Source organism: Salvelinus sp. IW2-2015, unplaced genomic scaffold, assembly GCF_002910315.2.
Source record: "Salvelinus sp. IW2-2015 unplaced genomic scaffold, ASM291031v2 Un_scaffold6737, whole genome shotgun sequence".
Lineage (NCBI taxonomy): Eukaryota > Metazoa > Chordata > Actinopteri > Salmoniformes > Salmonidae > Salvelinus > Salvelinus sp. IW2-2015.
The window spans coordinates 11,227-27,188 of NW_019947999.1; the positions used below are offsets into that span (position 1 = coordinate 11,227).

General features: G+C 42.5%; 1 long non-coding RNA gene across 1 annotated transcript; it reads left to right on the forward strand.

Moving 5' to 3' along the window:
- Nucleotides 1-931: 931 nt before the first annotated feature.
- LOC139026998 (uncharacterized) lies at nt 932-2,201 on the forward strand. The gene is made up of 3 exons (XR_011479017.1): nt 932-943; nt 1,042-1,283; nt 1,444-2,201. It is a non-coding gene; the product is annotated as an uncharacterized lncRNA (long non-coding RNA).
- The last annotated feature ends 13,761 nt before the right edge of the window (nt 2,202-15,962 follow it).

Consider the following 15,962-nt stretch of genomic DNA (forward strand, 5'->3'; position numbering starts at 1 on the left):
GCTGACCTCTCACTCCACGAGTCCATCCGTCCCAGAGAAGGCTAAGACACTTTCTATTCCACGTTCTAGCTGGCCTGTTGACATGTAGTGGGAGGGCGTATGAAGTGCATACACGATCCATAAATAAAAAGACAATGTGAAATAGGCATGCCTTTCAACAGAGACGCGCATTTTCAGAATTTTCACTTCCTGTTTGGAAGTTGCCTGCAAATGAGTTCTGTTTTACTCACAGATATAATTCAAAAACAGTTTTAGAAACTCTTCAGAGCTGTTTTCTATCCATATAGTAAATGAATAATATGCATATCAATATTGATCTAGACAGAGTACATGAGGCCTGTTTAAAATTTGGGCTACGATTTTATCCAGAAGTGAAAAGGGTGCCCCTATTTCCAAGAGGTTATTAAACATGTATTAATGTTTGTCTATATTTTCAGTGGTTCGAATGTGTAGCTTGACCGACATGTTCGACCAGCTTTTTTAAAAACTCTGACGACATGCAAGAAGATGAGAGATTCTTCATTCCATAACCGAGGAAACCCCATCTAACAACCCATCCAATGACCTACAAAGGTTTCATGCCAAGTAAGTACACCACTGTTAAGTAGAACACTGTTTAATCATTCCACAATACTTTTTTTTTTGACCAGTACAGTTTTCTGAAACCAAAACTGTTTTTGTCTGTTCTTTCATCAGATACAACTTGCCGCAACATCACGAGCCAGGTAGCAAGAAAAAGTTTTAGAGACAAATACCAAAAGCCAGCTTCACAGACCAAGAGATGTTCTGTTCCTGACTATCTTGGCCTATACAACTGTCTAAGGCTAATTGCATTAACCGTTGCACCTTTGTCTCGCTATGTATAGACAACGTCAATGCCTGCATGGAAATGAACAGCTGATAGCTAATTCTACAAAGTTGCCATGGTCATCATTGAATCTGAGTAAGTATTTAACAAATTATATAAATTACACTTTACATTGTCTGTAAATGCTGCTACATATAGATACAATGTTGTTTGTTATGTTCCCTTTTTTCAAGTAGTGAGACTGCAGGCCCCTCCTGTGGCAAGCACAAGGAGAAAAGGAGCATTGTCCAGCAGCAAACAGTGGATGAGGCACAGACTCTGGAAACTCTTCTATGAACACTTCCCTGTCACAATGGATGGACAATCAATCAAGAAGAAGGACAGACGACTGATTTGCAGGAAACGTATGAGACATAGCGCTTATGACAAGTGGAGAAGCCAGCAAGAGAAAATGAGACGTGATTTATGTGATCGCGTACGAAGCAGCTAAAATACACTAACTAAATACAATTTTGTGTTATATTATATATTACAAAATGTACTTTATTTAGTCAGTAAATAAAGTACTACTTGATAAGGGCTTTCTACTATTGAATAAATGTAAATTATTAATAAACATTATTTTTGGTTTACAGGCACTTCCCCAGAAGACAGCCCACCTGCAAGTCAAGTAGAGAGATACATTGAAAGGCAGAACTGGGAGAAGAAAAAGTGAAAGTGGAAGAATGTCCTTTGTTACTGGCAACCTTCAATTAACACTGACACACCAAAAGACACAAGGCATTAAGAAGCTGGTGAAGTCCCAGAAGTGGAAAGGGACTGTACATCGCAGTGAACCATAAAGGAAAAAAGGTCATGACGACACGTCATTTGCTAGGGGAAGTTGTCTGTGACTACCACGGTCTCCACTCTCAGGGAAGCAGGGAAAGAATTGTTGGAAGCAACAGATAATGACGAGATGGGGTTCTTTACTTCTACAAGGAATCATCAGGGAAAACGTACTGTATAGATGCACAGACTGTGCCTGCCCTTGCCACCAGAGATGGACACATTGGACGTAGGATAAATCATTCCAGAAGAGAGCAACATAAAGGGTCAGCTCAGCAATTAGAAGAGGATGGCAAAGTGTGGAACATCATCCTTTTCATATGCTCGACCGAGACATTCAGGTGCAACATGAACTGTTATTTGACTATGGGGTGTCAAGAAAATGTTTTGGTAGGAGAAGATTTGGAATGTACTTGACAACTAGGTCGTCAGCTGAAATCATGTGGGTCTCAAACAAACCCCTTGGGTGGTGCGTGGCGGAGATAAGAGAGTGACCTTTTGGAAGTGATCTTCCCAGCCTGTCAACATTTTGTTTGTCTCTGTTGTTATACTATATGAAAGAGAATGTGCAATATTTAAATAATAGATCATCATCACACAACACACAAACATGGCTTCATCGTTGTTCACAGTTTATAATCATAGTTTCTCACCATTTTTTATTATCGCTTATAATCATAGTTTGAATATAGTTGGCCATAGTTTCTAATCTATAGTTTTCTAATGGTACTTTCTAATTGTATTTTTCTAGTGTGAGAAGTTTTGGTACAATAATAAAGTCAAATACAACCTAACAGGCCAAGGACAATTGTTTGTCCCTGTAGTTTTTGAATGTTTCCTGTCATGAACATTGTGAGAGCTATAAGAGAATGGACCTGTTTGAGAGGTGATTTCCTCTAGGATGTCAACATTTACCGTTATCTTTCTGTTGAGGGCCATCGCCCTCCCTCTCGAACGGCGTTCGCCCATCCTCTTAAGGAACCGACTGACCCATGTTCAAGCTGCTGTTCAACATGGAACGCCTTCTCCACTTCGGCCTTCAAAGCTCTCGTAATGTATGAGATATTTGCTATTTACCATCAAATGATTCTGCACCGACTCGAGCGCGGCCCGCCCTAGGTCTTGTAACGGTTTCACTGCAGCGGCCCTCCTGCCTCATACATCTCATGACATGTGAAAATGTTCCTTTTTATTCTGCAATAACCTTTACCCCCTCCTTTTGGGAATGTCTCCTCACTTCCAGTAGAATAGCTTTCATAAAGATGTATCCAAAGGAGCAATAGAGTTGGAGAACATGCGCCCGTGTATTTTGTTCTCTTTAAGGTCCTAAACCTAAAGCTAACCCGCCAGAGCCCTGTTCTCCTATTGAACAAACTGCTATCTTGAAATGTTGAAAAAGTTGTGTTCATAGGAAGCATGGGTTGTTTTCTCTCAAGACAAAAAAGTAGGCCCAWAATGAGGCCTGACCTAAATTTAAAGGTGATTTTGGGTAACAGCGGCCAATCCGTTGAGGCTAGAAACACAATTAAACCACAGGAATGTTTTTTTGAGGTCCTCCTTATATTCTCTGACCATGTGAAATGAACCCTTAACAGTGAATAAATTCCAAAATGTACCTTACTTCTCTCTTGACTGCTAGGTCCATCGGCTTGAAATCTAATGGGACACAATACTATCCATTAACATGTTTGGTTCTAAATATTAGAGTAAGAACTTGACGGACAAATATTCTCAGAACCCAACAAACCTCTCTTTAAAATTGAAAGCTGTAATTTCTGTAATATGTTTAGCCATGCAAGTTTGACTGAAAATGTCAGGTCCTCAAGTGTAATTGAATGATTTCCCTTGCAAAATCACRTACAATGACAGCTCATCAGGCTACTATAAGGATTACCTTTATTGATTTCAGCTATGAACCTGGAGCCACAGGAAAGGCTTAAATTGTCCCTGTAGTTTTGAATTTATCCCTGTTTGAGAGGCTAAGAGAATGACCTTTGGAGGTGTTCTTCCCAGGATGTCAACATTTCGTTATCTTCTGTTGCAGAGGGGAGGGGCCATTCAGTGAGCTGGAGCCTTTGATTGCCCTGCCTCTGGGAGCCTGTCAATATCTGTAAGATATATCTATAAGATAATTTGTGATACAAGCATACTTCTATTTGGAGAGGGTATTTTTTCCCATTCAGGGATCTACTATCAAACAGTCATGAAATCATAAATAAGTGAATGTCTACACTAAAGTATGTGAATTTGATGGACTTTCTAACCTTAAAGGGCCAAGAACCAAAGTACAAATGCCAATGAAGTCCCTGCTCAGCCCTGGTCCTTTAATTTTTTTAAATTCTGGTTCCTCTCTAGGTTTCTTCTTAGGTTCCGGCCTTTCTAGGGAGTTTTCCCTAGCCACCATGCTTCTACACCTGCATTGCTTGCTGTTTGGGGTTTTAGGCTGGGTTTCTGTACAGCACTTTGAGAAATCAGCTGTTGTGAGAAGGGCTTTATAAATAAATTTGATTTGAGTCAATGCCATGTCTGTTGTATTTTGTCATAGAGAGAGAGAGAGAGAGAATCTATTTCATAAAGTTATCCATTAAGATAGGGAGAGAGTGTGTACATTCTAGGCTCAGAATGAAGCCTGACCTAAATATAAGGTGCTTTTGGGTTACAGCAGCCAAACCATGGAGGCTAGAAACACAATTCAACCACAGGAATGCTTGGGAGGTCCTCCTTATTTACTCAGACCATTTGAAATGAACCCTTAAAACAGTGAATCAATTCCTAAATGTGCCTTAGTTCTCTCCCCTTAGGAATACATTGCCTGCTGCTCGAAATTCAACTGGATGACTAAGTGGTTTAGGGTTACCCTAGAAAACTATCATCAATGACAACTAATCAGGCTACTATAASGATTACCTGTGTTGTTTTTCAGCTTCCTGGAGCAACCGGAAGTGGTTAAGTTGACKCTAAAAGAGGTATTCAACCCTKTGAAAATCAATCKGTTTTTAACATAAAGACTTGAAACTCAGGATTATGTAAACGGGTGTCCCAGTGAGGAAATGTGTTTAATTGTAGCTTCCTGTGACAACCGGAAGTGCCTTACATTGAGGTCATAGGTGCTGTTTTGAGGGGTTAAAAAGGTCACATCTTTTAAGTAGCAACAACATGTTTTAACATTCCAATACTTTTTTTTGACCAGTACAGTTTTCTTAAAACCAAAACTGTTTTTTCGTTCTTTCATCAGATACAACTTGCCCAACATCACGAGCCAGGTAAGCAAGAAAAGTTTTTGAGACAAATTACCAAAGCAGCTTCACAAAGACCAAGAGATGCTTTGTTGCCTGACTACTGTGGCCTATGACAACTGCTACAGGCTAAAATCGATTAACCCGTTGCACTTATTCCGCTATGAAGAAACAAGTCAATGTTGCCTGCATATGAGAAAGTGATAGTGATTCTACAAAATTTGCCAATGGTGTCTATACATTGAATCTGAGTACAGTATTTACACAAATTAATTAAATTACACTTTACATTGTCCTGTAATGCCTGCTACATTATAGATACAAATTTTTTGTTATGTTTCCCCTTTTTCAAAGTAGTGAGACGTGCAGGCCCCTCCTGTGCAAGCACAAGGGAGAAAAAGGGCATTGTCCAGCAGGCAAAAAGTTGGTGAGGCATCAGACCTGGAAACTCTTCTATGAACACTTCCCTGTCACAATTGGATGGACAATCAATCAAGAAGATAGGACAGACGACTGATTGCAGGACAACGTATGAGAATAGCGCTATGACAATGGCGAAGCCAAGCAAGAGAAATGAGACGTGATTATGTGATTCGTGTACGAAGCAGGCTAAATTACACTAACTAAATACAATTTTGTTATTTATTTATATTACAAAAATGTATTTATTTAGTCAGTAAATAAAGTACTACTTCGATAAGGGCTTCTACTATTGAATAAATAAATTATTAATGAAACTTATTTTTTTGGTTTACAGCGCACTTCCCCAGAAGACAGCCCACTGCAAGTCAGTAGAGAGATACATTGAAAGCAGAATGGCAGAAGAACAAGTGAAAGTGGAGAATGTCGCTTTTGTTACTGGCAACCTTCAATTAAACACTGACACACCAAAACGACAACAAGGCCATTAAGAAGCTGGTGAAGTCCCAGAAAGTGGATAAAGGACTTAATCAGAACCCATCAAACGGAAAGGGAAAAAGGTTCATTGACCGACACGTCCATTTGCTAGGGGAAGTTGTCTGTGTGACTACACACGGTCTCCCACTCTCAGGAAGCAGGGGAAAGAATTGTCTGAGGAAGCAACAGATTAAATGACGAGATGGGGTTTCTTACTTCTACAAGGAATCATCAGGGAAACGTATGTGATAGATGCAACAGACTGTGCCGCCTTGCCACCAGAGATGGACACAATTGGACGTAGGATAAATCATTCAACAGAAGAGACGCAACATAAGGGTCAGCTTCGCAATTAGAAGAGAATGGCAAAGGATGGAGAACAGTCATCCTGTTTCATTGCTCGACCGAGACATTCAGGTGCAACAAGAACTGTTATTTGACTATGGGGGTGTCAAGAAAATGTTTTGTAGGAGAAGATTATAGGAATGATCTTGACAACTAGGGTCTGTCAGCTTGAAATCATGACTGGGCTCGTGCAAAACAACCACCTGGGTGTGCTGTTGGCGGGAATAAGAGAGTGACTTTGGAAGTGATCTTCCCAGCCTGTTCAACATTTTGTTTTCTTCTGTTGTATACATCATATGAAGAGAATGTGCAATATTAACATAAATAGATCATCACACACACACACAAACATGGCTTCATCGTTGTTCACAGTTTAAATCATAGTTTCTCACCATTTTAATTATCGCTTATAATCATAGTTGAATACTAGTGGCCATAGTTCTCTAATCATAGTTTCTAAATGGTACTTTCTAATTTGTATTTTTCTAGTGTGAGAAGTTTTGGTACAATAATAAAGTCAAATACAAACCTAACAGGCAAGAAACAATTGTTTGTCCCTGTAGTTTTTGAATGTTTTCCTGTCAGAACATTGTGAGAGGTAAAGAATGGACCTTTGGAGGTGATCTTCCCAGGATGTCAACATTTCCGTTATCTTCTGTTTGAGGCCATCGCCCCTCCCTTCGAACGGCGTTCGCCCATCCTCTTAGGACGACTGACCATGTTCAACTGCCTGTTCACATGGAACCCTTCCTCACTTCGGCCTTCCTTAAAGCTCTCGTTTTGTATTTGCTACTACATCAAAGATTCTGCACCGCGTCGGCCGGCCCGCGCCTAGGCTTGCGTCTCACCGCAGCGGCCCCTCTCCTCATACATCTCATACATGTGAAAATGTTCCTTTTTATTCTGCAATAACTTTACCCCCCTTTTGGAATGTCTCCTCACTTCCAGTAGTAATAGCTTCATAAAGAATGTATCCAAACGGAGGCAATAGAGGTTGGAGAACATGCGCCCGTGTATTTTTTGTTCTCTTTAGGTCCTTAAAACCTAAAGCTAACCCGCAAGCCCTGTTCTCCTATTTGAACAACTGTATCTTGAAATGTTGAAAAAGTTGTGTTCATAGGAAGCATGGGTTTGTTTTCTCTCAAGACAAAAAAGTAGGCCCATAATGAGGCGCTGACCTAAATTTAAAGGTGCATTTTGGGTAACAGCGGCCAATCCGTTGAAGGCTAGAAACAACAATTAAAACCACAGGAAATGTTTTTTTGAGGTCCTCCTTATATTCTCTGACCATGTGGAAATGAACCCTTGAACAGTGGATAATTCCCAAATGTTACTCTACTTTCTCATTGACTGCTAGTCCCTTCGGCTTTGGAAATCTAATGGACACAATCTATCATTAACATGTTGGTTCTAAATATTAGAGTAAGAACTTGCGGACACATATTTCTCAGAACCAACAAACCTCTCCTTTAAATTGAAAGCTGTAATTCTCTTGTAATATGTTTAGCCATGCAAGTTTTGACTGGAAAATGTCAGGTCCTTTCAGTGTAATCTGGAATTGATTTCCTTGCAAAAATTCACTTTACAATGACAGCTCATCAGGCTACATAAGGATTAACCTTTTATTGATTTCAGCTATGACTGGAGCCACGAGGAAAGCCTTAAATTGTCCGTAGTTTTGAATTTTATCCTGTTTGAGAGGCTAAGAGAATGACCCTTTGGAGGTGTGTTCTTCACCCAGGATGTCAAACATTGTATAGATTTATATATACTCGCAGAGAGGGACGGGGCCATTCAGTGAGCTGGAAGCCTTGAAGTTGCCCCTGAGCCTCTGGGAGCCTCTGTCAATATCTGTAGAGATATATCATTATAAGATAATTTGTAGATACAAGCATACTTTCTATTGGAGAGAGGTATTTCCCATTAGGGATCTACTATCAGTAACAGTCACTGAAATCATAAATAAGTGAATGTCCTAACACTAAGTATGTGAATTTGATGGACTTTCTAACCTAAAGGGCCAAGAAACCAAAGTCAAATGCCAATGAAGTCCTGGCTCAGCCTGGTCCTTTAATTTTTTTAATTTCTGGTTCCTCTCTAGGTTTCTTCTTAGGTTCCGCGCCATTTCTAGGGAGTTTTTCCTAGCCACCATGCTTCTACACCTGCATTGCTTGCTGTTTTGGGGTTTTAGGCTGGGTTTCTGTACAGCACTTTGAAATCAGCTGTGTGAGAAGGGCTTTATAAATACATTTGATTTGAGTCAATGCCATGTCTGTTGTTTTTGTCACAGAGAGAGAGAGAGAGAGAATCTATTTCATAAAGTTATCCATTAAGATAGGGAGAGAGTGTGTACATTCTAGGCCAGAATGAAGCCTGCCTAAATTAAGGTGCTTTTGGGTTAAGCAGCAAACCGTGGAGGCTAGAAACACAATTCAACCACAGGAATGTTGGGAGGTCCTCCTATTTACTCAGACCATTTGAAATGAACCCTTAACAGTGAATCAATTCCTAAATGTGCCTTAGTTCTCTCCCCTTAGGAATACATTGCCTGCTGCTCGAAATTCAACTGGATGACTAAGTGGGTTAGGGTTACCCTAGAAAACATCATCAATGACAACTAATCAGGCTACTATAAGATTACCTGTGTTGTTTTTCAGCTTCCTGGAGCAACCGGAAGTGGTTAAGTTGACCTAAAAGAGGTATTCAACCCTCTGAAAATCAATCAGTTTTTAACATAAAGCTTGAAACTCAGGATTATGTAAACGGGTGTCCCAGTGAGGAAATGTGTTATATTGTAGCTTCCTGTGACAACCGGAAGTGCCTTACATTGAGGTCATAGGTGCTGTTTTGAGGGGTTAAAAAGGTCACATCTTTCCAAAATGTCATATGTGTGATTAGGCAACCCTCATGAACTGATACATACAAGACTGGTAATTAGGTCACTACTTCACTGCTTACTTCCTACTGACTGGTAATAGGACTTCACTTGCTACTTCCTATCTGACTGGTAATAGGACTTCACTGCTACTTCCTATCTGGTAATAGGACTTCACTGCTATTTCATGGTTTTGATGTCTTCATATATTATTCTACAATGTATAAAATAGTGAAAATAAAGAAAAACCCTTGAATGAGTAATGTGTCCAAACTTTTGACTGGTTTGTATCTCTATGCTACTTTCACATAACATAATTACAATGTCACTTGGTCAGTACTCCTTAGATGCTGTGGGAACATGTTATACTTGTGTACACATGTTCCCCGCGCTAGATGATTTCTCTAACATCTTAGAATACTCTAAAGTGACATTAGTAATATACATACACCCAGTGTAATATGGTGTAGCTACAGTAGACGGTCCTGTCTTACGTGTTGAAACTTGAAAAGGTTTATTGTCAGAACCAGCTTTTTGGACCATGTGGTATATAAAATCAGGGACTCCTTGATTCAACCAAAGGTTTTTGTTCTTCTACAGTTGAACCATAAACAGGTATTTCCCTCCTGTCTGTAACGTACTTTTGCAGATTATAACATGTCAATAATAAAAGAATGACAAAGTAGCCAATGTGTCATGTCATATACATCATAAACATCGTACCCAAGGGTGGTCAAATTGTTGTTCAATGTTTGCATATAAAAAATCTTTAGTTCCTAGGCATAGTTTTACATGATAATGTCTAATAAAACTATAATTGTATACATTAACAATTATTGTTTTGTCAAATAAACTGCTTCCTGCACTGTATGCAGACGTACAGTGTGTTGTACTATATGGCCCACCCTGCTGATCAGCTTCTATTCTGAACTACAGTATGCTGTCATTTTTTACAGAAACCCTTTACTGACCTTAAATTGTTATGAATCTGCTGTAAAACTAAGTATATGTTGTTTTCTAGAGTGCACAAAAATGATTCAAGTGTGTTATGGTTATAAAATCGGAGACAGGCGTCAGGAATACAAAAAATATATATTTTTTCTACCCACAGGATGCGTACGTCATAGACCATGACGGGGACAAAGCCCAAAAACAAACCACGTATTATTTTACACAAGGCTGTAACCCAAAACAGATGAGCGAGGGTGTATAAACCTCTAATAAATACCACGGGACAGACCCATAGTAACGATACATGGACGAGACCCGTAATGACAATACACGGGGACGAGACCCGTACTGGACAAACACGGACGAGAAACCCCGTTACAACCAAAACACGGGACGGACCGTAACGACAATACACGGGACGAGGACCGTATGACAATACACGGGACGAGAACCCGAATGACAATACACGGGACGAGGACCCGTAATGACAAATACACCGGGACGAGAACCGTAATGACAATACACGGGGACGGAGACCCGTAATGACATTACACGGGGACGAGAACCCGTTTACAACAAAACACGGGCCGAGACCCGTTTACAACAATACAAATAAAAAAAACTAAGTATATGTTGTTTTCTAGATTGCCACAAAAAATAATAATATTGAAGTGTATGTACCTGTATGGTGTATCTGATGTTAAGCTGTCTTTTTAAAAAAAACATATTGCATGAGTTCATTAAGATTTGCTGATATTAAAAGGTCTTCTTCTATAGAAATGGTCAGGCCTCTGCTTAATAGTTACAAAGCAGATCATTCAATCGATTGTTCTTACTGGGTCCTAGACTTATGGTGACATCATCTATATGAATACAGCTGCCACTTCATTTAAAGCCATTAGGATGGCATTTGACCATAATGCATCTTTGTTTATTATGGTATAATCCTGTTCAGGTACACCTTCCCTGCATTCTCATCAGGAAGTATGCTGACCCTCTTTGTGGTCACGTAGGTCCATTTCATTGCTCTCTTTGCATTTATAAATCTCTTTGACAGTAAACTCCCTCTGTAGCTAACATCTTACAATAACCATTAGAGGTAAGAGTTGTGTTATCATACACAGTTCTCAGGATGGCTAGCTCTGGGAATTCCTTTGGTCTTTACAGAGTTAGGTATAATCAGCTCTTAGCACCTTACTGTGGAATAATCTCCAAACTTCCCTAAAAGTTGATGTTTTGGTGCCTCTAGGTTAACCAGGGACTGCTGATTGAACTGGGTTACAACTTACTTACAAAACCTTTAAAAGAGGTTCATGAAACCATTCAGTCATGATGTATGTAAACATAATTTACAACGGTTTCCGGTTTGGAGCGAGTGGTCGCATGTCGCTCCGCAGTAGTTATTACAGTAGTATTACATTTCATTAAAGTACAACGGTCCTGATTCTGAGCTCTACATAGCCGTCTTTGTATCAAGATAATGTGTAGTTAGAGTAATTATCGTAATTACCGAGCTAGCCAGCTATTTTCGTTCTTCTAACGGTAACTTCAGCACCTGCATAACTGCTAGCTAGCCACTAGCCAACGTCTACGTCTACCGAATAGCAGCACTGTAGAAAACTTATACATTAGCAACGGAACGACTGATTATGTAGTGTTAGCTAGCCTACATAGTATGTCTTTGCTGTCTTGCTATCCAGGTTAATTGTGTTAGCTAGAGTCATAATTATCGTATTACCGAGGTTAGCTTACAGCTATTTCGTAATAAATATTGAACTTCCGGTTTAGGACGAGTGGTCGTCATTTCGCTATTTTAGTCCTCTAACGTTTAGTCACGAGTCAACACTGCTAGGCAGCTAGCCAGCTAGCCAGCTAGCCAACGTCTACCGTTACCGAATAGCCAGCACTGTAGAAACCATTACATGTACCAACGGAACGACTTGATTAGGTGTAGTGTTGTAGCTAACATAGTTGTCTTTGCTGTCTTTGTATCGAGATAATTGTGCTAGTTTGCAGTAATTGTTCAGGTTACCTAGCCAGTACGAGGCTACCTAGCCAGCTACACTTTTCAAACTAAGTCAAACAAACGACGAGCCACTGCTAGCAGCCTACTTTCACCAGCCAGCCAGCAGCACTGTATCATTTTAGTCAATAGATTTTTGCAACGTAAGCTTAACTGCTGAAACATTCGAGACGTGTAGACTCCACTTTGTCATTCCATCTCCTTTGCATTAGCGTGCCTCTCTGTTAGCCTGTCAACTATGTGTCTGTCTATCCCTCTTTCTCCTCTCTGCCACAGGCACATACAAACGCATTCACACCGCCGTGGCCGCCGCCACTCTAACCTGTGCGTTTCCAGCACGCACGACCATGTGGAGTTTCCAGGTCTCCGGCAGCCTCTGGAACTGGCCGAATCTGCGGCCAACAAAGGCCAGAGTTCATCTCAGGGCCTATTGCTTTCCTCCAGTCCTCGACTTCTTGGCACTGACGGAAACATGGATTACCATAGATAATACTTGCTACTCCTACTGCTCTCTCCTCGTCTTGCCCACGTGTTCATCGCACACCCCGAGAGCTTCTGGTTAGCGGGACGGTGGTGGCACTGGTATCCTCATCTCTCCCAAGTGGACATTCTCTCTTCTCCCCTGACCCATCTGTCTAGTCGCTCCTTGAATTCCATGCTGTCACAAGTTACCAGCCCTTTAAGCTTAACATCCTTATCATTTAGTCGGCCCCCCAGGTCCTTGGAGAGTTCCATCATGAGCTGACGCTTGATGAGTTCCTTTCCTGAGGATGTTCTCCACCTCACAGTTCTGGGTGACTTTAACCTCCCACGGTCTACCTTTAACTCATTCCTCTTCTGCCTCCTTCTTTCCACTCCTCTCCTCTTTTGACCTCCACCCCTCCACCTTTTCCCCCCCTACTCACCAAGGCAGGCAATACGCTGACCTCTCTACTTAGATGTGTTCTTCACAATCTCATTGCAACTCCCCTCCAAGTCCCGACACTACCTTGTATCCTTTCCCTCTCGGCTCTATCCAACACTCTCCCACACTGCCCCTACTCGGATGGCGTATCGCGCCGTCTTCCCAAACCTTCGCTCTCTCTCCCCCTACTCTCTTCCTCTCCATACTTATCATCTCTTCCCTCTGCTCAAACCTTCTCCAACTATCTTCCTTGATTCTGCCTCCTCAAACCCTCCTCTTCTCCCTTCTGCATCCTTTGGATCTCTATGTCCCCCTATCCTCCAGGCCGGCTCGGTCTCCCCTCCTGCTCCGTGGCTCGACGACCTCATTTGCCGAGCTCACAGAACCAGGGCTCCGGGCAGCCGAGCGGAAATGGAGGAAAACTCGCCTCCCTGCTGGAACCTCCCTTGGCATCCTTTCACGTCCTCCTCTCGCGACATTCTCCTCTTCTGTCTCTGCTGCTAAGCCACTTTTCTACCCACTCTATAAATTCCAAAGCATCTGCCTCTAACCCTTAGGAAGCTCTTTGCCACCTTCTCCTCCCTCCTGAATCCTCCTCCTCCCTCCTCCCCCCTCCTCCCTCTTCTGCCGGATGACTTGCGTCAACCCGATTTTGAAAAGAAGGTCGACGACATCGATCCTCGTTTGCTAAAGTCAAACGGACACCGCTGGTTCTGCTCACACTGCCCTACCCTGTGGCTTGACCTCTTTCTCCCCTCTCTCTCCAGATGAAATCTCGCGTCTTGATCTTCTCTTTTCCTCGCTCCCTTTTCTTTTCCCGTTTTGTTTTTTTTGTTGAGGAAAAAAAAGAAGGAAATTTTTTTTTTTTTTTTTTTTCCAAAAGGGGGACGCCGGGGGGGAGAATTGCACTGTGGAGGAGAGGGGAGAATAGAGGTCAAAGCACAGGTAGGCAGTAGTGAGCAAGAACCAGCGGTGTCTTGACTTAGCAAACGAGGATGCGGATTGTCGTCGACCTTCTTTTCACAATGCGTTGACGAAGTCATCCGCAGAGAGGAGGAGGGGGAGGAGGGGCGAACGGAGGTTCAGGAGGCGAGGAGAAGCGTGGCAAAGAGCTTCTAGGCGTTAGAGGCAATGCTTGGAATTTAGGAATTGGTAGAAAGTGGCTTTAGCAGCAGAGACAGAAGAGAGAATGTAGAGAGGAGGGAGTGAAAGGATGCCAGTCCGCAGGCGCAGGCCCGGTTTTCTCCCTTTCCGCTCGGCTGCCCGGAGCCCTTTCTGTGAGCTCGCAATGAGTAGTCGAGCCACGGAGCAGTGAGGGGAGGACCGAAAGCCGGCCCTGCGAGGGATTAGGGAACATGAGAGTCAAAGGGATGCAAGAAAGGGAGGAGAGGAGGGTTGAGGATGAGAATCAGGGAAGATAGGTTGGAGAAGGTATTGAGCGAGGAAGAGATTGAGAGGATGGAAGAGGAAGAGAGTAGCGGTGGGGAGAGAGAGCGAAGGTTGCGACGGGCTGCCGATTGAACATCCGAGTAGGGGCGTGTTGGGAAGTGTTGGATGAGAGCGAGAGGGAAAAGGATACAAGGGTAGTGGTCGGAGACTTGGAGGGAGTTGCAATGAGATTAGTGGAAGAACAGCATCTAGTAAAGATGAGTCAAGCGTATTGCCTGCCTTGTGAGTAGGGGGGAAGGTGAGAGGGTGAGGTCAAAAGAGGAGAGCAGTGGAAGAAAGGCAGGCAAGAGGAATGAGTTAAGGTTAGACGTGGGGGAGTTAAAGTCACCAGAACTGTGGAGGTGAGCCATCCTCAGAAAGAACTTCATTCAAGGTCAGCTCATTGATGAACTCTCCAAAGGGAACTGGGGGGCGATAATGATAAGATGTTAAGCTTGAAAGCTTGGTAAACTGTGACAGCATGAATTCAAAGGAGGCCGATAGACAGATGGGTCAGGGGAGAAAGAGAGAATGTCCACTTGGGAGAGATGAGGATCCGTGCCACACCCCGCTGACCAGAAGTCTCGGGGTGCGAGAGACACCGTGGGCAGACGAGGAGAGAGCAGTTAGGAGTAGCAGTATATCTATGGTATACATCCATGTTTCCGTCCGAATTGCAAGAAAGTCGAGGACTGGAGGGGGAAGCATAGCTGAGATGAACTCTGCCGTTTGGTTGGGCCGCAGATCGCGCAGTTCCAGAGGCTGCCCGGAGACCTGGCAACTCCACATGGGCGGGCGTGCTGGAAACCACCAGGTTAGAGTGGAACGGGCGCCACGCGGTGTTGAAGCGTTGATATGGTCTGTGCACAGAGAGGAGAAAGAGGGATAGACAGACACATAGTTGACAGGCTTACAGAAGAGGCTCGCTACTGAAAGGAGATTGGAATGGACAAGTGACACACGTCTCGAATGTTCAGAAGTAAGCTACGTGGGCAAAAAATCTTATTACTAAAATGATTACAGTGCTGCTGGCTGGCTTGTGAAGTAGCGCTAAGCTAGCAGTGGCTGCGTTTGTATGACTTAGTTTTGAAAGTGGGTAGCTGGCTAGGTAGCCTCGGTAAACTGGCTAGGTAACCTTGACAATTACTCAAAACTACACAATTACTTTGGATACAAGACAGCCAAAGACAACTATGTAGCTAGCTAACACTACACTAATCAAGTCGTTCCGTTGTAATGTAATGGTTTCTACCAGTCTGCTATTCGGTAGCGGTAGACGTTCGGCTAGCTGGCTAGCTGGCTAGCTGCTAGCAGTGTGACTACGTTGACCTACGTTAGAGGGACTAAAATAGCGAAAATGCGACTACTCGCTCCAAACCGGAAGTTTCAATATTTATACGAAAATGCTGGCTAGCTAACCTCGGTATTACGATAATTACTCTAAGCTGACACAATTATCCTGGATACAAGGACAGCAAAGACAACTATGTAGCTAGGCTAACACTACACTAATCCAAAGTCGTTCCGTTGTGTAATTGTAATAGTTTCTACAGTGCTGGCTATTCGAGACGGTAGACGTTGGCTAGCTGGCTTAGCTAGCCAGTTAGCCAGTGTTGAAGTTACGTTAGAAGAACGAAATAGCTGGCCTAGCTCGGGTTTAATTACAT